This window comes from Spermophilus citellus (assembly GCF_964194105.1).
Source record: "Spermophilus citellus genome assembly, chromosome: 6".
Lineage (NCBI taxonomy): Eukaryota > Metazoa > Chordata > Mammalia > Rodentia > Sciuridae > Spermophilus > Spermophilus citellus.
This window is the reverse complement of record NC_138187.1, coordinates 66,950,736-66,972,912: the sequence shown is the minus strand read 5'-3', so window position 1 is coordinate 66,972,912 and position 22,177 is coordinate 66,950,736. Positions and strand designations below refer to the sequence as shown.

Sequence of the window (22,177 nt, the reverse complement as noted above, 5' to 3'; positions counted from 1 at the left end):
GAAACTTGCTTGCATCCATTGTTTCAATTTTTTCTTCAAACTTCTCTACACCTATCATCTACAATACTAGTTTTGTATCTTCAAGACTTGCAACATGACATTTTTTCTGCAATTATAATTAATCTCCCTCACTTTGTGAATATACAGATTATAAAGCAGTAAGCCAAAAAAGAGTATTTGCAAAATTACAATGTAAAGGAAATATAATCCTATTCTACCATATTGGGCCAACGAAAAGAAAAACTTTATAAATTGCATTGTCAAATGAATTCTTTTTGCAATTACAATGTCAATGTTCAACATCATGTTGCTTTTGATTCTGTTGCATGTTTGTGTTATGATGCTATATTGTTTATTTTCCCTGGAATTTATGTTTTATTCTTGTTGTGATTGTTGACAGAAAAAAACATATTTTCATCTGATGAAAAATCTCTAGGTTCCTATTCATAGAATTGCAGAATGGAACCCACTTGCATTCTGAACACATGCATGGTACAGTCTTTTGCTACTTATTTTAATTTTGATCCATTGCTTTCTAGACTTGTTTCAAAGTTCCTAGCTAATGTTTATTTTCATTGCATTCCTGGGTTGATCTCATTTTTGCTTGATCACATGTATTCCTCTTTCTTAGATTTCCATTTTGTTCTGATGGGATACATCTTCAAATACTTTTTTATTCTTCAAAAGGTTCATGGAAGATAAATTTTTTATTCCTTCCCACCCCAAACTGACTTTATTTCTCTCTCCTATTGATTTGATAGTTTGGCTAGGTATAGCTTTTTATGTGTGAATGATTTCTCTCCTAGAACCATGAATAAATTATTCTTTTAGCATCTAGAGTTATTAATTATAAATCTCATACCAGTCTTTGTGATTAATCTTTGTAGTAGACCACCCCTCATGCAGTCTTTCCTTCTTTCTTCTTATCAAACCATAATTTTATTCAAGTATCTATACCATTCTTTTGAAAGAGGAAGGCTCCCTCTTCAGCCCCAGATAGGGACTCATTATTAATTTTGCAATAAATCTGTCCTCATCAGTTATTGACCTAGCAATGGACTTTTCTGCCTGAGGATCTGATGGTTCCAAATTGTTGCAGACAACTTGTGACCATGAAGGGAAATGTCAGAGGTAGCAAAATAGTAAAACTAAAAGAATTAATGGTGGTTATTAATAATGTAATTAGCAGAATTTACCAACCCTTAAAATGAACTATTTTACACTGGGAATTTTTCATTTGTTAATAGATTCTAGATAGTCTTAGTTTACAGATTATGTTGCCTCTTAAAATTTTTTTTAATTAGGATTCAAAATTCTTCCTTTGAATCTTTGCCACTTCAAATTGGTTGATTTTTATGTTAAAATGATTTGGGCCAAATGTTACTCCAATCTTTTCTTAATGGACGAATAAAGAACCACAATTTAAAAAGGAGACCCTCAGCATTATACAAAATACATGTATGAAGATGTGAATTTGGTGTCAATATACCTTATATATGATCAGAGATATGATATACTATGGTATAATGGTGTATTAAGAATTGTTTTTTTTTTAAAGAGAGAGGAGAGAGAGAGAGAGAGAGAGAGAGAGAGAGAGAGAGAGAGAGAATTTTTTTAATATTTATTTTTTAGTTCTCGGCGGACACAACATCTTTGTTGGTATGTGGTGCTGAGGATCGAACCCGGGCCGCACGCATGCCAGGCGAGCGTGCTACCACTTGAGCCACATCCCCAGCCCGTGTATTAAGAATTGTAATGCAAAAATAAATAAATTTTTTAAAAAAGGAAAGAAAAGAATGTCTTGCTACAAGATATGTGATAGACTTGCAGGACTGAAAAGGCTATCAAGAGTTAAGCCTATTGCCTTGACTCTGAGCAGGCCTGATGAGGAACTACTCCATAAAATTGCTTCATATGCTTTTCATAGACACAGAAATGTCATCACCTCCCTTGCTGTTGTGCATTCCAGCATGTCCATGCCAAAAAAGGAGGCCACGGCATCAGAGATTTTTCCTGAAATAAATGTGGTGGCATTTGTGCTGGTAGAACCAGTTTTCATTGGTGAAGCTAATTTGCTTAAAGAAAACGAAACTGTGTGCAAATTTATAAAGTCGAGAGATAAGAAAGTGAGAATTTGTACTGCAGAATTGACTTTGTTTTTCAAAAGTTTTCCTGCAGTGTTCTTTTAAGTCTAGAGTTTGCCAAATGAATTAGAAATGTAACTTCATTTCTAAAAATAAAAGTCCAGAATATTTCATACCTAACGGATAATTTGTTTGAAGCAACAATGCTACCAATTTTACCAAACCCCTCTATTATGTAGTGGCTTCATAGCCTCCCCTTTGGGAGTGGACCTTGCCTTCTGTCTATGTGGGGATTTTTCCTAAGGTGGGGACATGCTCAGCTACCCTAATTCCTTCCACATGGAGGTCACAGCCATCTGCAGTTGTAAACTATGATTCTTTGACACGCAAATCCCAGATGGTGCTTTGAATGGAAGGACCATATTGCATACAGGTTTCCACAACATGTGGTTTAATTTTTTTTCTTATTGTTAGTCAATGCATCCTTACTTTTGAAAAAAAAAAAAGTAGGTAAATACATAACAAAAAGAGAAAAAAATCACTCAACTGCAAGACACCTAATATTTTGGTGTTAATCCTTCTGAAAGTTTCTGAGGTGTGTTCATTTATATGAACAACTTTATTTTTTCTTACAAAAATGGAATTGTACCCTGCTCAGGGCTGTACTCTCTCCTGAATGTCCATGCAGCACAGGCTTACAGGTGACCTGGACATAGCTGTCTGACCAGGCTCATGAATGTAACACCATGGTTAACTGATGCTCAGCAACATGAAAGGAAGAACAAGGAGGGCATTGGACCCAGAACTATTGTGTATTGAGCAATTATGATTTGCTAACGGAAGTTCTACATATATTATTTCTATTTCTCACACCAACTCTCAGAGACAGCTTGTCACCTCTTTTTGGAGATGAGGAAACTAAAATTTAGGCTGAGAAAGAATTAAACTTTGTTTAATTTGATTCCAAAGCCCATCTTTTTAATAGTGTCAGAGTGTACTCTGGGCAGCTGCAATGATCTCTAGATCAGAGGAATCTAAGTTAGAAGCTACATAGAAGGGAAGATGTTATCCACTGGAGGACAGAAAAGATGGAGATGGGGGATGACCTGTACCTGCTTGCAATGGATTTACCTAGAGGAGGTGCTTAGGGGATGCTTTCAGTAATGTCAGAAGATAGACACCAATGGCCAGGCTTAAGTCATGGTCGGAGAGGTAAGGTCTTGGGAAGATGAATCAGGAAGTAGAATAGGTTTCCTTGGGCAGGATTGGCCCAGGGAAAGCTTGAGGCTGACAAAAGTTGGGTTTTGCTCTTGAGATTGCCAAATTCTTGCTGACCCCAAACGTTTCTCTCCAGCCCGCTTTGTCAAGACTTGATCCCAGAGTACAGGACTCCTTCCAGTTACATGTCAGTGGAGTTTTCCATTGTGTTCTCTGCTACCGATAACTAAATAGTTCATATTGTTGGTTAATGAAGATCATTGGCTCAATATGTTTCTCTCTCCCAGGTAGTTGTACTTTTCAGCTCAGTACTGAGTGCTAGAAATACAAAGATGAAGCTAATATTTCTTAAGCATTATAGTGGAGAGACACACACGTAAATAAATGAATGTGACACAAAGGCGTATTATTAGATATAAGTGCAAAGGTTTTTTTGTTTTTGTTCTCCTATAGAGATTTAGTGTCACCCTAGAAAGAGATCTTTTGTTTATTAATGCATATTAATTATACAGAATAATGGGTTTCATTGTGGCATTTTTTTGTACGTGCATGTAGCACATGCTTTGATCATTCCTATCCCCCATGACCTCCATTGCCTTCCCCTCCTTCCTCTTCCAATTCTCTTCCTCTTTTCTAATAGTCTCCCTGATACTTTCATGTCATTCCCCCCCAACCGTCCAAATTGCATGTAGGAGAGAAAACATGTGATACTTATCTTTCTGAATCTGGCTTATTTTGCTTTAACATGATGCTTTCTAGTTACATCTGTTTTCCTGCAAATGATATCATTTTGTTCTTCTTTATGGATGAATAATAATCCATGATGTGTGTGTGTGTGTGTGTGTGTGTTTGTGTGTGTGTGTGTGCCACATTCTACTCATGCATTCACAATTGACCTGGACCTAGGCTGGTTCCATAACTTGGTTACTGTAAATTGTGTAAACATGAATATGCAGGTATGTCTAAAATATGCTGACTTAATTTCAGAAGACGTTTGAATTGGGCTTTGAGGGATGAGTGGGACATGGATACCAGGCTGAGGGGTCACTGGGCAGGGAATGTCACATAGCAGATGCCTGGAAATAATGATGGTCAGTCTACTCTGGCTGAGATAAAGTAAAGCAAAATCCAGGGGGCTGGGCCATCCTGTGGAGGGCCTTGTGTGACATCATGAGATATTAGGGCTATTTCCTGTGGGCAGCTGGCCCCATCAGATTTAAAATTGTTTGAAGTTGAGGAGAGAGCTAATCTGATTTGTATTCTGAAAAGATATGCCTTGCGACAGTGAGGAGACTGGATGAGTCACTCGGAGAAAGGGAGACTGTATTCTGAAGTGTTTGGTACCGTGTCCACTTTCAGTGGGTGGTGAAGGTAGACTTGGGTGAAGAGGTCTTTTCCCAGGATTCTGAGAAAGACTGGCTTTGGCCCTGGGAAAAAGAGAAAGGAAGACAACCTTAAGAAAAGGGAGGGAGTGATCCTCAGGGAGGTGAGACTGAGCAATTACCCTCGCATCCTAGTCCCTGGTCCTGGTTTTCAGGGTCTACAGGCTCCTGGTGCTAGAGAGGGTGTGGATGGGGATGGGGGATACCCAGGAGACCTCAGTGATTCATGAGTCTCAGTCAATCCTGGAACTGGCCAGTGGGGGGCGCTGGACTTTCCTGATCAGAGGAAGGCCCTGGATATGCTTTCCCAGGTTGGCTCTTTTCATGGCAATCAAGATTTGTGTAACTCTTCCGGTTCTGAGGCAGGGGAACACCACAGGAAACAGGCTCTGGGGTGAGCTGTCAGGCCCTGGCCAGGCTAACAGGTGTGCTCTGACCCGAAGAGAAAGCCAGTCACAGGCTTTGGGGAATGTTGGGGTGGGGTTTGGGGTGGTGAGGGGAAGCCAATGGCTTTGTGGGCCTCTCTTGGGACAAATAATTGGTTTTAAAATGCAGTGAAGGAGACAGCAGCAGATTCTGGTTAATGGCAGGGTCTCTGGGGCCACACTGTGGTTTCACATCCTGATCCTGCAGCCTCTTTCCTGCAGGCCTTGGGAAAGCTTCTTCATCAAGCTCCGTGCCTGTGTTTTCATCTGCAACGTGGTGGCAATTCTGACCCCACATTGGAAGTTTGTTTTGAGGATTAAGCATATTCATACATCTCCAGAATTTACATTTACGGCAGTGCCCTGTGTTTGCTTCACTCAGGGTGGCCAGAGCACTCCGGAAGTTAACCCGCCCAGACAGCCTGGCCGGAGCTCTTCCTTCCCTCCTGCCAAAAAGGGCGGCAGTTGCACCACAGAGGCCACCCTCACTCCCCCCACTTCCTGCAGATCCAAGGGCAGACACACCCCATGAAAGGGAGGGGGTGCAGCACCCCTGCTCAGACACACCCATTCCATGGGGATCCCAAGGCAGCAGGGGGAGGAACCCTGACTGCCTGGACCATCCAGCTGTACCTGGACTTCACCTCTGCAGATGACCCCTTGCCTGGAACTTCAAAGTGGTTTATTTTATTCCTTTTGCTTTTGGATTCCAGGAATATTTAATGGGGCGTGTCAGAGCAAAACAGCCATAACTTGCAGCCTTTCTCTCCAGATGAAACAGGTGCGGAATCCTTCTTTAGCCAAGCTCGTCAGCTGCAGCAGCTGGAAGCTCCCCCTCCCTGTGGGCCTCTGTGTCTGCCCCTTCCTCCAGCCTTTGGGGCTCCCCAAACGCTCTTCTGTTTAAGCCCTTCCTGGCCCACTGCGAAGCACGGCTCCCCCTCAGCATGTTGGGCAAGGCCATCTGAGCTGTGAGAGTCTGAGGTAAAAATGAAAAATATTTCCCTGTCAGCGTGCCTGTGGCTGAATTCACATGATTTCCAAGGCAAGGATGTGTTAAGCCCAGTGGAGACTGCACTATGACAGGTGTGTGGAGTCATGTAGGTGAGATCCCTGCTTTCCCTCAGAGGTGGTTCCCCAGTTAGGGAAGTTCTTGTGTCTCCTCCAGGAGAGTCTGGCAGGAAAGCAGATCCACCCATGAAGGTCAAGGCCTCCAAGCCTTTCTGCCTGTACATGGGGGAGGTGGCTCCTGGACTCCCAAGTGTGTGCTTTTTGCCATCCCTCTTCCCCCCCCCCCCCCCGGAAGTTTCACAATCATGTTCTAATGTAAACAGTATTGTCAGAGAGTCTGGTGGCCCCTTGGGATTTTTGCTGAGCGGTGATTGATGGGCGGAGGATGGAGCGGCAGGCCCACATCAGTCACACCTCTCGCCTGGCTCCCAAACTGACCTGTTAGCACAGCCTGACTTGGATCATTTGTTCTCCAAGTACCAGGGGATTTTCAAACAGCTGTGGAGCCAAGCATTTCAAAAGGGAGTATAGTTCTGGTTTGTGGTAAGAATAACACACACTGCATGTGCTCCACAATCCAGGGCCTGAATTCCTGGAGCGCTGGGTGTGGTGGCCTTTCCTCCTTGGGTCTGCTGTGTCACCGCCCTGGGTCTCCCTCTCCTCACCTCCACCCAAATGGTGATTCCATTTGGTGATGCCTTTTATAGCCAGCGTGGGGCTCAAACTCAGGGCTCACTGAGGTGGAGGACATTTTCTTCTCTTTCCTTCTCTTTGCGCCCTCATTTCTGTCAAACACTCAGGGGAAGCAGCGCTTGGCACCAAAACCTGGGCCAGGCTGTGTGGCACCAATGGCCAGGAAGGATATTTCTTTGCACAAATGCAAAATCATTTTCCTTTCTTCCTCTGCCCTCTCCTTGTCCTGAATCCGTGTCTCACCTCCCTCCTCCTCCCTGATCTTATTTGATGCTTTCTCTCTCTTCCTTTCCTTCCTCTAAGGAGGGGAGAATTCATATCTGGAGTCCTTACCCCAGTCCATGGTGTTGGTATGAAAAAGGCAAATACTGAAAACCCATAGGATGTAAGCGGTGGCCACTGACCCCTGTCTCCCTTCTAAAGCTGAGCACTGGCAAATAGCAGCCTCCTCTTTGGGTTTCTTTCTGTTTCCTGTTAGAAGCTCAGCAGACTCCTGAACTGCCTTGGCTTGCTGGTCCAAGATGCAGCACAAGAGGCTGGGGTAGGAGCAGTGACAGGGAGAGGCCAGGAGCAGAGTGGGCCTTCATTCCACAGATCCTGAGGTCGCTCTTAGGTGGATGCTGCATTCCCATAGGGGATGGTGAGAAACCAATGGGTCAGGGATAAGTACAAAGAAAATAGTGAGAAAGGGGACAGAGAGAAATAAAGTGAGGATGCCAAGAAGAAGAAAGAAAGATCAAGAGTGAATGCTGAGCATCAGAGGCTGATAATCAGCAAGACAACAACCTGGAGAGAGCTGGGGAGGAAGGTGGGAACAAGAGCAGACACACAGGATCAGGAGGGGGTGCAAAGAGGCCCAAAGGTAGAGGAGGGAGGTGGGAAAGGAGAGATAGGCAGGGAGGGCAGCAAGAGCTCCAGGGCCCACTGCCCCACCCAGCACCCCAGAGCCAGCTTAGGCTGTGTCATAGGGCCAGGCTCTGAGCCAGGACCTGGAGGCCAGGACTGCTTTTCTCTCTTCCAGAGAAGCCCATTCAAGATGAAATAAACAGAAGAAAGCCTTCCATGTCCATGCTACCCACTGCAGATCCCACCTGCAGAGAAGGTGCCTTTGATCTCTGGGGCAGCCTCCTGGGCTTCATAGGCAGGTATGTCCAGACAAATTAAAAATGTGGGAACCTTGTAGAGTCAGTCAAGGGGTCAGCCAGCATGCAGACCACTATCTTCAGATTTTTTTTCTTCATGTCTGAGAAATTGGAGTGGGTGTTATGGAGCCCAAGTGGGGATTAAGTTCTATGTTGTCCTCAGAACTCTCTCTACTGCAGGAAATTTCAGGGTTGGGAATTTATCCCAGGCATGATCCCTAAGAATGGCATAAGCAGTTTACTTTGCTGTGACCCTCCTCTTCAACAGAGTGGCCAGTTTTGCTAAGCTCAGCTGCTCGACCAGTGCCCCACATTGACCCCTACCAAGAGAGCACCCATTGACCCCCATCAAGAGAGGACCCAAATCTCACCTCCTTATACACACATATTCACTGATACACACAGTACAGGCAGAGTCATTATGAAAGTAATCACAACAACATTACAGAACATTAGAAAGTAAAGAAGAAAATCCCCCAGGACCTCACTTAAAGGGTAAGAGTATTTACTTTTTTGTAGGCAAATACTCTTTAAACACTGTTTATTTGTTTTAGAGTTTTATTCTCTATGTGATTTTCTCACTTAACATTATGTCATAAGAATTTTAGATGTGGTTATATGATTTTAACCATTATCATTTAAAATGGGGGATTAGTTTTTACGGGAACTGGATATACCATTGATAATAATCCCCTTTTGTTTAGGACATTTAGGTGATTTCTGTTTTTTTTGTTTGTTTGTTTGTTTGTTTTTTTTGCTCTAAATAGTACTTCAAAGCAGCTTTTACCACATTTTGAATTTGTTTCTGGAACAGATGAACCACTAGATTCACATTCCCTTACATGAGTCCAACACCACATACTAAGGCCACTATCTTTCAGCTCTGTCCCCAGCTGGGTCAGCATGGCCCTTTCTGGTGAAGGATGCCACAGACAGTTATGTGGCCATCATTTCTAATCATGGGGTTAAGGTGGAGAAAAGCAAGAAACAGACTCATCATTCCCAGTTGGCAGAGCTTTGGTGAAGTGGTCTCAGCTGGGGGCTGCTAAGCTGGTTCTTAGGGGGTGTTCTAGTTAGTTTTCATATCACTGTGACTAAAATACCTTAAAGAAGAGAAAAATTTATGTGGGGCTCATGGTTTCAGAGGTCTCAGTCCATAGATGGCCAACTCTATTGTTCTAGGCCCAAAGTGAGGCAGCACCTCATGGGAGAAGGGCCCAGTGTAGGAAAGCTGCTCAGGTCATGGCAGGTCAGGACGCAGGGACAGAGAGAGAGAGAGAGAGAGAGAGATGCCACAGAGAGAGCAAAACTTCCAGGGCACTCCCTAGGGACCCACCTCCTCCAGTCATACCCCTCCTTCCTAGTTACCACTCAGCCATTTATAATGGATGGACTGCCTGGGTTACACTCCTCATGACCCGAACATTCCCACATGAACACAGGAGCTTTTGGGGGGATACTTCACATCTAACCCATAACAGAGGGCATATGTCACATTTATGAAATGTCCCCTGCCCAGCTTCCCCTGATTTCTGAGTAGGAAGCAGAGTGACCATGGACAAAGGTAGAACAAACTCTTCTCTTCACCTTGAGTATATTTCTTACTCCTCACTTGTGTGATACTCTAAGACCTCACACAGACGTTCCCACCAGCAGTGGTGAGGGCCCAGGGCCAGGGCCAGGGCCAGGTGTGACTGTGTGGCATCTGCTGCAACAGTTCTCTGTGCCACATTTCTCTTGCTCTTTCTACCAGTACTAGGTATTGAACCAACAGGGGCTCTGCCACAGAGTTCCATCCCCAGCCCCTTTTTGTATTTCATTTTGAGACAGGGTCTCACTAAGTTACCCTGGCTGGACTGAAACGTGCCATACTCCTGCTTCAGCCAGGTATGCACCATATCTGGCCACATCTTTTTTTTTTTTAAAGTTTGTTCTAATTAGTTATAAGTGACAATAGAATGCATTTCAACACATTGCACACAAATGGTACATAACTTCTCATTCCTTATACTATTGGCTACATCTTTTGTTTTACCTAAATTAAAACCAGGACAGAGGTGTGACTCCCAACAACATTTGTAAATGTGGAAAATGACACAACAGTCTAACAACAGAGAACATCTTTGTCAAAATAATAGCATAGAAACATTTTATTGAAATGAGATGCTATTTGTAATACATATTTGTGGGGAAAACAACATTCCACTTTTTTGTTTTGTTTTTCTTAAGAGATGGGGTCTTACTATACTATGTTGATCAGGGTGGACTTGAACTCCTAGGTTCAAGGGATCTTCCTACCTTCTCCTGAGCAGCTGGGATCACAGGTGTATATCATTGTGCCTGGCTACATGATCACATATTTTTAAATGAAAAAAATTCACATACACATACACACACACTCTTAGAAAATTAAAAGCAGAGATCTAAACATATTTCTGGCTAGTGGGGGAGTTTGATTTCCCACTTTTTTCCTTAACTATATTTCCTGTTTTACAATAAGTAGTGTATAATAGTTGTATAATTCCTGTTATGGTTTGGATGTGAGGTGTCCTCCAAAAGCTCACATGTAAGACAATGCAAGAAAGTTCAGAGGAGAAATTATTGGGTTGTCAGAGTCTTAACCCAATCAGTGAATTAATCCCCTGATAGCGATTAACTGAGTGGTAACTGAAATGGTAGGGTGTGGCTGGAGGAGGTGGAAACTGGGGCCGTGGCTTTGGGGTATATATTTGTATCTGGAAAGTGAAGCCCTTTCTCTCTCTGCTTCCTAATCACCATGTGAGCTGCTTTCCTCTGCCACGCTCTTCCGCCATGATGTTTCTGTCTCACCTCCAGACCCAAGGAATGGAGCCAGCTTTCTAAGGACTAAAGCCTCTGAAACCAACCATGAGCCCTTGAATAAACTTTTCCTCCTCTATAGTTGTTCTGATCAGAACTTATAGTCACAGCATGGAAAAAGCTGACTAAAACCATTTCTAAAACAATGCTTTTCATAGTACAATACTATCCTTTATCTACCTTTCTTTTCACTTTCATGAAACTCTTTTGTGAATCCTTTGTACTTGGTCATCACAGTGCAGGCAAAGGCAAGCACAGCATGTGTTCTTCTGCCCCATTTTACAGATGAGAAAAGGGCGGCTTAGGGAATTTTTGCTCCCTCTGCTGCTGGAGGAGCTGAGGGTAAGGCAGGGCTCCTGATGCCTGGTTCAGGACTTTCATGGTATTATGCTTTCTTAGGTGGCATTCTTACTTTCCTGTGCCTTCAGCTCTCTGCCTCCAACAGCCATCCAATAGATGCATTCCACTTGAAAGAAACACCAGTTTCCCAAATTCTCCAGTACTAACAAAGTATGTTTCCTTTCAGCTTTCCATTACTGCAACAAAATACCTGGGATAAGCACAACTTATAAAGGAGAAATGTTTATTTTGGCACATAGTTCCCGAGGTTTCCGTTCATGGCTTCATGGCTTTTGAGCCTGCAGTCAGACAGAACATCATGGTGGGAGCACATGGCAGAGGAAACTGTTCACCTCATGGCAGCCAGGAGGCAAAGAGAGATGAAAGGGACTGAGGACTCAATATCCCCAACAGGAAATGTCCCCAAAGACCTAACTTCCTTCCACTAGGTCTGAACTCCTAAAGGTTCCAACACTTCCCAGTAGTGCCACAGGCTGGTGACCAAACCTTTAACACAGGGCTATAGGGGGTCACTTACCCAAACTTTGGCACAAGGGATTTGAAAACACATCCCTGATCATTTCATTGCATGGCCTGGAGAATTTGTGGCTCCTAATGATTCTCAGGCAGGGGGTCCTCAGTCTTAGACATTCTGGGCTGCCTCATTCTTAGATGTGGGAAAATATCTTGTGCGTTGTAGGACATTTAGTGACATCTATGGCTCTTCCCACTAGATGCCAGTAGCACTCCCACCTGCACCCAGTTGTATCAACCAAAAATCTCTTTCTTTTCTTCTTTTTCTTTTTGAGGTATGGAGATTTAATTCAGGGCCTCCCATATGTTAGGCAAGTACTACACCACTGAGCCATATCTCCAGCCATCAAAAATGTCTCTAGACACAATCACACCCTGTTGGGAACCACCCCAAACTCCTTGACTCTCCACCTTGGCTGCTGGTTAACCTCAGCAGCTGCATCGTCTCTCACCTCCACCTTCTTCAGGTGGAGATTTGTAGGCAGATTAAATCTTCCCTTTATTTTCTTTCAATTCCACATCCCCCTCTGCTAGCATCACCCAACTTCTTGTCGATCTCAACACTCCTCAACAGAATGTTCGGTCTTGAGCTCAGGGACTGTATTACTTTCATCTTTGAACTCCTCAAGGCCTGAGAAGGAGATACCATGAGTACTTTATAAATACTTGAGCTGGGAAGAAGGAGATGTAACGATGAAAGGATTTTTTTTTCCATGAAGGTTTGATAATTTGAGTCTATAAAACAATCTGACAGTCGGTTAACAGGAGAAAGGAATGCAAATGAGAGAATATATGGGAGTCACACAAAGTATGAAACTAAAAAAAAAACCCAGATGGTTGAAGCTTAAAAGGGGGGCTATAGCCAATTTTAGAACAAGAGTAAATAATTTTTAGGGGAGATAAATGGACCCGAAGAAAAGATGATAGCTTGGGACAAAGTTCCTCTGGACTCAGGGTCTGGGGTCAACCCTAGTTTTCTTTTCTGCCATGAATTCAGTCTTCCTTGGCTGACAAAATGACGTGGAGTGAATAGAAGTCAACTGTTTTCCCTTTTGGCAGATCCCGTCTTTTGGTAGATAAGGAAGCTTCAGTGAAAAAGCCCTCCCCTACATTTGCTGCTCTCCAGGAGCTCTGTTTTAAGTCCAAAGTGGCCTCTGTATGTTAAGAGTATCACCCTCTGAGCCCCAGGAGAGGGAAAGGAGGAAAGGAAAGATGTAGGAGGAGGGGCAGAAAGTCATTTCCTTTGGAGTAATCATTCAAGGATATTTTCAGAATATCCCGATCTAGTTCTGGTTTTTGTTTCACAAGGTCTGTTTATGCCTTGCCAAGTCTTCTTTCTTTTAAATTTGGAGAATGCTGTAAAAGGGAGCCCCAGACCCACTTGTGTTCAGCAACCCGGGAAATGAAGAAATTTGATGATTAAGTACATGCAACAGCAGCTATGGTGGCAGTGGCAGCAACAGTGTTGATAGCGGGAGTCACAGTAACATGACACCTAAGGAAACTATGTTCCCTAAGCCTCTCCCTCCCTCAGACTCAGTTTCCTAATCTGAAATTGTGGATGATAATGGCCACCTGGTATTGTACTGAACTGAGACACGTGACTCACCCCCCATAGTTCTGTGTGTGTAAAAATGGGCTCAGCACATGTTAACTGAATTAAAGTAAAAAAATCTGATCTCTAACATCTAATGGACCCTTCCCTGCAGTTGTGCAAAATGAACCATCATCTAGCCATCGAACCAGTGGCTCAGGGATGGCATATCTTTACCCAAAGGCAGCATCGGAGCTACATACACCCAGCACCCTTCAGAAAGTAGTTGTCAGGTTTTGTTCTTGTCGCTTTGTTTTGCTATAGTTCTGGGTGACTGCTTTCCATCAATTTATGCTTTCTGTGGACAGTTTCTGCCTATTCTCTACCTGGGTCATTCTCTGGTTCTTTGGGGGCTCTGTCCCAGGTGAATGGATCCTTCCTGTGCTGAGATATGTTGAGTGGATTTAGACCATGGAGCAGAAGCTACCAACTGGAAACAAGACCTCAAATCATGGTACTCCTATTTGGTGCTGAGCACAGGGTATCAGTGATGCATTTGGTTCTTTGCCCTCAAAAGAGGCTGCCATTGCTGTTGCTGTGAGCCTGAAATGTCCAGGATGGAGTCCAAAGACATAAACATGAAACTTGCTGATTGGAACATTGCAGGATGTTGTTGGCTGAGAAAAAAATAGCAAGGTCTCAGCATTCCTCTGAACAATGGTCTCTTTTTTGTTCTATGGACAGCCTGGCTTTTGCAACTGTTTCCCTCATTGCTTTGGCTATTAGGTAGCTTAGAATCAAAATTGTGTCCTGACACTCTGAACCTAGTATGCATTCCAGTGAAGTCATATGATCTTCATCTTCCTATTTTTTAGTCTCTCAGTGTTTTTGTTGTTTGTTTGTTTTTTACTGTTATTCTGAATACAACTTGCCTGTATAAGGCTCATAGAATCATTTCTCGGCAATCAGCAACCTGGTAAATGAGCATCTCTCTGTCCCATTGTCTCTGTGCTGCAGCTAAAGGCTGCAGGAGTCAGCAGCCTTCATGACTGTGCTATATTTTCTGTTCATTTAAAATCCTGCCCTGTTGTTTATTTTCTTTCAGTCCCACGTGAGGTTGCGCTAGTTTTCACAGCTCTTTGCAGGCCTCAGAACCTGGTTGTAAAGAGGAAGTAAAGTGGATCCATGTGCCAGACACGTTTTGGTTAAGAGAAATGGTTTTTCAGAAGACATTCTGTGAGAGTTATCATAACCCTTTCTTATGATATTACCTTAAGATATTTCCTTTCTCCTTCCTTCCTCCTTTCCTTCCTCCTTTTACTCTTGTTCTTTTCCTCTCTCTCCCTTTCTTTTATATTCCTTCCTTTCTTCACATGTATGTCATTTGAGCAAATTACTTGACAAATTAGAGTGTGTTGGGTTTTTCTTGTTGTTGTTTTATCCACAAAAGCATTTAAAAATCATCACTATGTGGACAAAATTGAAATTTTCACAAAGCACTTAGCATATTCCCTAACATAGCCAAAGTGCAGAAATCATTAGCTATTACCATTATCCGCTCAACAAATGTTTATGACATAACTGTGTTAAATGATGCCCATACACTAACATTTCTCAAAGAATAAAACAACCCTCTTTATTTAAACACACATGCACGCACCCGGTGGCAGAGACATACTGAGATCACGCTAATGATGGGCACTTGTTAAGATTCTAGGAAAGGCTAGGAATAGCACACTTCATAATGTTCAAGAAGCTTTAAAGGTTACTTCCCTTCATTCTCATTTCCTTTCCTCACCTTGTATTATGGTTATTTCCCTCCTTTTTCCTCTAAGACCCTCCCTCTCTGGTTTGAGGTTACCAATTAAGCCATCCTCCAGGCCGGGCACTTCCAGGGCTGAACTCAAGCACCCATTTCTATATGGGCTACTTTGTCACTACCTTTATGCAAATCAGCCTAAAAAAGGATGGATCTCAGTGTTATAACTGCCCACCTCTTTTTCTAGTGGTGGCCTGATTACTGTAGGTTTCCCTCTCTGCTTCTGTGATCCTGTTGTCCCTCTGGCTGCCACAGGCTCTAAACACTCCCCATTCGGTGATGCCATAAGTGATTAATCTGTGACTAGTTTCCTCCTGTCTCCCCCAGAGCGTGTGCAGTGCCCATTCATCAAGTTGTCCAGGTAATTGAAGCAATCCACCTTCAGACAGGGCCATGCTCTGGGCTGTGATGCTGGCCTGGAGATCTGTTGTGTTCAGTGTAATTACTCTTTCTCAGTGAATCCCTGGGGCTCCTCAGCCTCCTGCAGCTCCCCATCACGGACAGTGGCTTCTTCTCTTCTCCTCCCCACCCTGTGCTTCTGTAGATTTTAATCCTAGACTGGCTTTAGCTACAGTCTTGCCTTTATCTTGAGACGAATTGTTGTCCCTGAAGAACCAGACAGATGGAATGAGCATGTACTGCAGTTTGAGGAGGTTGAGTTGGCCACCAGGAAGAATTTTTTTCTCTGAGGCTTGGAGAACCTTGACGGGAACTTTTAAGGAAACCTCTAGGGAAGGGGAGGAAGCTGACCTCTTTAGAGAAACGCCACTCGAGAACAGAATGACTTCTCCATCTGTCCCTAAGGTAAGAATAGTTCTTAGAGGTGAAAGAGAACTCAACAAGCATCTATTTCAACCTCCCTCTCAATGCTAATCTTGGGATATTTTTGTTGTTGTTTTTTAGCATGAATCTTCCTTAATTATTCATTTATTCACTCATTTCGTTATCTGTGACTCAGGACATCATATTGTCAGAGTGTCACTATCCCAAACACAATGTGACAGCATATCAAGTAGTGTGAAGATTGTTTCAAAACTGTCAAGCTTATAAAAGAAAAATATATAATCAGTTGTTTTAAGAGTTATTCTGCAAGAAGGTCTTCACATTCGAGGGAACATTATCTCTTCCAACCAATGGCAATCAACAATTGCAATGAAACAAAGAGGCATAGTTATTGAACAACAAAGCCCTCATGTGTGCAATTTTGTCAAATATTCTGTGCAACAAAAGATCCACACCCAGTATTAGACTAGGTGTGTGACCTCAGAAATATTTGGCTCCAGAGATCTAGAGGACTAAGGTTGACACTGTCCTTGGAGCCCTTTGCACACCAAACCATGCAAAGTCTGCCTGCCTCACTTGGAATTCCAGTCTTCCAAAACATGGCCCCAACTTTATTTCTACCAAAGGGCTGCATTAGACTTTTAGAGGTCCTGATGTGACTATGGTGTCTCACCTCCATCTTCCATAGATGTAAAATATAAACCACAATTAAAAACTATTACATCAGTCTAAGGAAGCCTGACTCTGTTCTGATTTGTTCTCATTTCTACCAGGCTTAATCCTTGAGTCAGTACCTCCATAATGTCTTCTTGATGCTTTTAAAAATATCAAGTGTAATTTCTTGAAGTTTTTCAGTGTCTCTGCTCTGTTGATGCACTGAATGTGTGTTCAGCTTCATAGTGGGTCCACAGCATTCTCCATTGCATTCTCCCCGCAGCAAAAAAAAAAAAAAAAAAAAAAAAAAAAAAAAAAAAAAAAATTGTTGAGTCTGATCTCCCTCCTAGGCTCAGGACTTCATGGGCTCTTAGAAATCCTTTTTGTCTCCCTTTCTTCTCTGGCTATATAACTCCCAATTTTCGTTTAAAAGTCCTGTTCACTTTTGAGGTAAACATCACCACCAAGGTCCTTCCCCATCCAAAGAAGTCTCCGTTGATTATTCAGAAAAAGCTCCCAGTCTCCCACAGAAAATGGTATCCGCTTAATAATATACCATCTTGTGACACATCTCACATTGTTACTCAATGCTCTGTTTAATTTTAAGTGTCTCTGTGTTGTTTTCCTAATGCACCTATGGACCCATTTCCTAATAGGCTTTGGAGGGTGGACTGGGATCTTACAATTTCATCTCTTCCCTTGGGGTTGCTGGGTATATAGATGATACTCCCATTCTGCCATGCTTAATCCTCGAGTCAGTATCTCCCAACTTGAGCAAACAAAGAGACTTACTTTAGAAGAAAAATATATATATTCAAAGTTTTGATACTCCATTTTTGAAATATTGCTCTAAAAACTGGTGATGACGGAACAGTAAATTAAAATACACAATGATTAAAGTCAAAGTGAAAATATGAACTTAAATGTCTCATAAAACTCTGTCTCTCTCAGCGTGTCCCCATCCTCCTCTTCTACCTTATCCCTACTCCCCAGCGCTCCCTCCCTCTATAATCCAAGTTTGAGAGGCACTGAGCTAAGTCTTTGAGAGCTATTATCAAAATATTGAAATAAGTCACCCATTATTGCCTTAGCTCCAATGATCTCATTAGATTAGTCATCCCTCGTTTAGCAGTGCATGAGAAGAGCTGGCACAGGCCAGATGCAGTTTTATGGGGTGAGAGGAAGTTGGAAAAGTCTAGAGTTTGAGATTCTGACAGCTTCTGGTACAGCTTCTGTAAGCCTCTCTGTGTTAAGACAAGAACCAGGAGGAAAACCATCAAGAGAAATGTGAGTTTCCTGCAAGAAGAGGTAGTTCCTGACGTCAGATGCTACTGAGAGGTGGCATGAACTTAGAAAGTGCACATCTGTTTCCATGCAGCCCAGCAAGAGAGCTGTCAGGAAAATGGGAAGATATAATGGTATCAAGTGGGAGGAAAGAAAATAGAAGTAGTGAGCAGAATGGGAGGGCAGGAGAAGTGCAGGAAGGACACAAATGAAAGACAGTGTTTATTTCATTTTTGGACACGGAGATGAATGTGTACCTAGCTGAAATGTCTGAAGATTAGAGAAGTGGTACAAGTGATAGAATAGGGTGACCAGGGGGCTCTTGAATCAAGAAGGAGGCATTAGCTAGGGCAGGATGAGGGGAACCTTTCCCTTGGAGAAGCAAGTGAACATTGTTAATTTGATAGTGCGTGACATTAGAGTTCTTTGTAAGTTTTAAAAAAGAGTGTGACTGGGACCTCTGGACCATCCAGAACCAGGATTCCTCTCTATGTTGTTCTCAGATTCTCTCTGAATCAGTCTCATTCTTCTCTCAACCCTTCAGGTCCTCAGTTTCTTCAGTCTGGTGGGGGAAGAAGGTTGCCATTAACTCCCACAGATTATATTTTAATCACTGTAGCCGTGTGAGACAGACTGAACGCATTTTCTTGGCCCCAGACCCAGAATTCTAAAGAAAAGTTTTCACTGGTCTATCTTGAGTCTTTAGAAGCCCAATTGTGGGTCAATAAACTGTGTCTAAGCTGCTGGTAGGAGATCCTACATAGATACATGCCACCCACCATGGGGACACACAGAGGGAGTAGAAGGAAGGTAGTTTTTCTTGAAGAGAGATTCTGATAAAATAATAGGGAAATTGATAATTTGGAAGTGAAGGGGCATTTAGAAGGCTTGAAAGGTTCCTATCTCAAGTTGTGTTTTGGTTTGTTTTCTGTTATTGCTCTTGGTGAAGTTAAGGCTTGTACCAAGAATTTGGGCGGGGGGTGGTGGTTAGATAGGGATTTTTAGATATGGAAAGTTTGGAACCCTACCACGTGCAATGAGAAGGCCAACAGAATGAGTGAGCAACACTGAGAAGTATCTGAGGGTAGAAAGCATAATTGTGTTATGGGGTCAACCCAGATTATTCACTTAATGAATACTACTTACTGATGATTAATCTCTATTGTAATCATCCAGCATCCTGGATGATTGCAGCAATCTAAATAAGTAATTGAGCTGATCTAAGGAAGGAGAGTGGAAATATAGGTGCTTCAAGTATAGGACAAAGGAGTGGAGGTGAGGGGAAGGACCGTTGTGGGGGAGACCTGTCTACAGAAGGATGCTGTGGGCTGAGAAGCACAGGGAAGAAGGTGAAGAGCCGGGGAAGAGCTAACAACCTGAGGTGTCTCCGTGGTGCCTCTTCCGAGGCAGATGGAGATGATCCCTCAAGTAGGATGAACACATCCTGGTTTGCTCAGGAGAAATCCATGCAATTATCAGTGGTGTCCCTTTTCTTTATTGAGAGATCCCAATTCGAATGCTGAATCATGTGTTCAGTCCACACAAGGCCATGTTTGAAGGGATTAAGGGAAAAATGGTTTCTCAGGGAATGGTTTCTTTGTGCTTATGGTCTAGAAAGAGTTAATCTAGGCTTTCAACCTACTTCTCTCCTCTAGGTCCTATTGAAGGAGATGCAGACTCTTGGAAGCCTCTAGTGCTGGCAGATTTGGGGTCTAAACAGAAAGGGTCAGAGACAGAAACAAAGCTGGCCTGGCCTGACTTGCTGGCTCTCTATAGGGAGAGGCTACATAAGGGTGAGGCAGGAGGAATGACTCCATTCCTGTTGACAGCAGGCAGGGAAAAACTGCCTGTACCCAAACTGGATTCCCTGGGGCAACCTGATCCACCCAGGGTACCTCAGGCCAGGAAGTCCAGAAACCACGTGCAGCTTCTGACCACCCACTCCAACTTTTCTTGGCATGAAAAAGCAAGGGCCATTCCTGGATCATCTTTGTATCCCCCACAGTGGACACCAACGATACCTTGTCCAAGGTGGAGTCTCAATTACATACTGACGTGATCATAGGGATGCCCTCTCCAGACTGGAGCTGTCTCAGAGGTGCCTGGGTTGGTGGCCTTGAGCCTCATTTGCAGACCTAGATGTGCAACAATATGCCACAGGAGATGCAGCAGGTGGAGACCAGGGAGAAGATGGCAGGAGCTGGGGTGGAATTTTTTCTGACCCCAGCTGGTGATCAGCTTATACTCTAAGGCTGAAGGATTAATAACCAGGGTAATTTTATCCCAGTCAGAATGTAACTACAGATGTGGGTTTATTGGGTGAAACAGCTAATCCTTTCTACATTTGGCTCACTTATGAAATCTGATGCCTGGGGTTGTCAAAACACTATTTCCGCATAGGCCCGGGCCCACTGCTGGGTGCAGCCCTACTTTCCTGGGCCCAGTGGGCAGCTGTCTGGGGACTGTCTAGCCTCTTGCCTGGTGGGTGGGACCAATGATGGAGGGGAAGGGAAAAGTGGAGTGTAGGGGAAGGGAAAAGTGGAGTGTAGGGGAAGGGGTACTCTGGGGCAAACAGGAGAGTGTAGCTGAAAGAAAATGCCAGGTGTTGAAGTGGGTGTGTAAAAACAGAGAAGTTGGAGGAAAAAAGACTTGTAGACAAATCTAAGACTCACTGCACTCCTGAGACTCAAAGACTCAGGGACAGGCAACAAGAGAAAGGAAGGAGGCCTAGGAAAGGGGTGCACCTGGGTGTACATGTGCCCAGATCTGAGCTAGCAGGCATCAAGGGATTTGCAGCATGGTAATGGTTGAAGACGCCAAAGCCAGGAGACTCAATTAATCAAAGCGCTGCTGCTGATGGAGCAAAGATGAAAGGGTTTCCAGGCCAGTCAGTGATATGCTTGGAGTTTTTCCCTGGGCAGCTACCCTGGGGCGAGTAACAGGAGACGGCGGTTCCCTGGGAGTGCTGAGGTCTGGGAGTCTGGCGCTGCGGAGGGAGGGAGCCAAGGAGCCGGGAGGGATTATAAAGTAGGAGGAGCTCCAAGGGCAGGGCCCGCCGCCCAGAGGCGCGGTCTTGAAGAGGGGCGTGGCTCTCCTCCAGCCCACGTGGAAGAGGCTCCAGCGGGCGGGGCCGAGCGTGCGCGCGCTCGCACTTGGCCACTAGCCCCAGGTCCCCCTCGGAGGTCCGTCCCTGCGCGTGGCCTCGCACTGGGCATGGCTGGTCATAGAACTCCTCCCCACCTGGTCTTTGTGGGGTTCTCGGCGCGCCTAGCCAGGGCGGGGCTGCACTGAAAGCCTCGGATTGCTTACACCAAATGGTCACCCCTGGGCCCTGGCGCTTAGCATCTCCCGCGCTTCTGCTCCCCTCGGTTCTTTTCAGTCCTGGGCTGAACCGGAGCGGATAAAGCCAGTCCAGAGTGCTTCGTTCCAGAAACGTCAATAAATGCCCCGAGGTTCTTGGAAGACCTTGAGAGGAAAAGCAGAGTGTCTGGCATCCCCATCCAAACACTCCTGAACCACACACAGCCTTTGACCCAGGAGCCCTGGTGGATGGAAGGAAGAAGCAGTAGCGACCGGGGGCTTTTCATAGAAGCTTCTTACCCGTTTTGCTCCTTCCCTTTCCTTATTACCTTGTGTTCTTAATTAGTGCCCTCCTCTTAAACTCAAATAATATGGAGCCTGAAACCCCCTTTCAAGATGAACTTCTGGAGCCCACTGCCCAGTCAGGGAGGCCAGGCAGGGCTGCACAGGGAAGGATTTGGCTTCCTGGGTCGGCTTCAGGGTTGGGAGCCTCACATCGTCATGGCAACAAGTTCTTCCCGTGGGAATAAGGAACTCCCGAATGTGGAGCAAATTGGAAAGGACTGTCTGAGTGCCAGCTGGGGCTCCAGGCAGGCGGGGTGAGGGGGGGGGTGTACGGGTAGGCGCGGTGCCGTCTGAGTCTCACTAAGGACCCCAAGCATGGGTCCAGGGCTGTGCTGTTTTCTCCGAGTCAGATGAGGCCACACATTCCGGACACGTGACATGATGTGCTCTCCCTTTGCTGCCAGTGAGCAGATGTGATTGCTGACTTGCTTAGAACAGCCACTGCCAAGCATTGGCTTAGCCTAAGAGGGACCCTTTCCTTCTGTGGGTCTGCTCCAACCTCCCCGAGGTGTTGAGGCCAATAGTTCCTGTTGGGAGGACAGGGGTTTGCACTAGGGAGTTCAGTTCTATGTGGCTGAGGTCATTGATTTCCTTTTACATTTTTTCCAAGTTAAAAAATATTAAATCGTAAATTATAATTTTCTTCCAATTCAGAAAAGTATAAGAAAAAAAAGCAAAAATGATCCACAACTTCCAACCCCGCCACTCAAAGATAGCCATTGTTATGTGGCCATCCTTCCAGAATCTTTCAGTGCTCAATACACATACAGATATAGATGTATTTTCAAAAGTAGA

The 22,177-nt window shown here is 44.3% G+C and overlaps 1 pseudogene across 1 annotated transcript in view; it reads left to right on the top strand.

Moving 5' to 3' along the window:
* Positions 1-7,364: 7,364 nt before the first annotated feature.
* LOC308652481 (large ribosomal subunit protein eL8-like) overlaps positions 7,365-22,177 on the top strand; it is a 35,723-nt pseudogene continuing 20,910 nt past the window's right edge. The window contains exons 1-3 of the transcript XR_014024442.1: positions 7,365-7,450; positions 7,832-7,955; positions 11,190-11,300. The product of XR_014024442.1 is annotated as a large ribosomal subunit protein eL8-like (transcript). The remainder of the gene's footprint in view (positions 7,451-7,831; positions 7,956-11,189; positions 11,301-22,177) is intronic.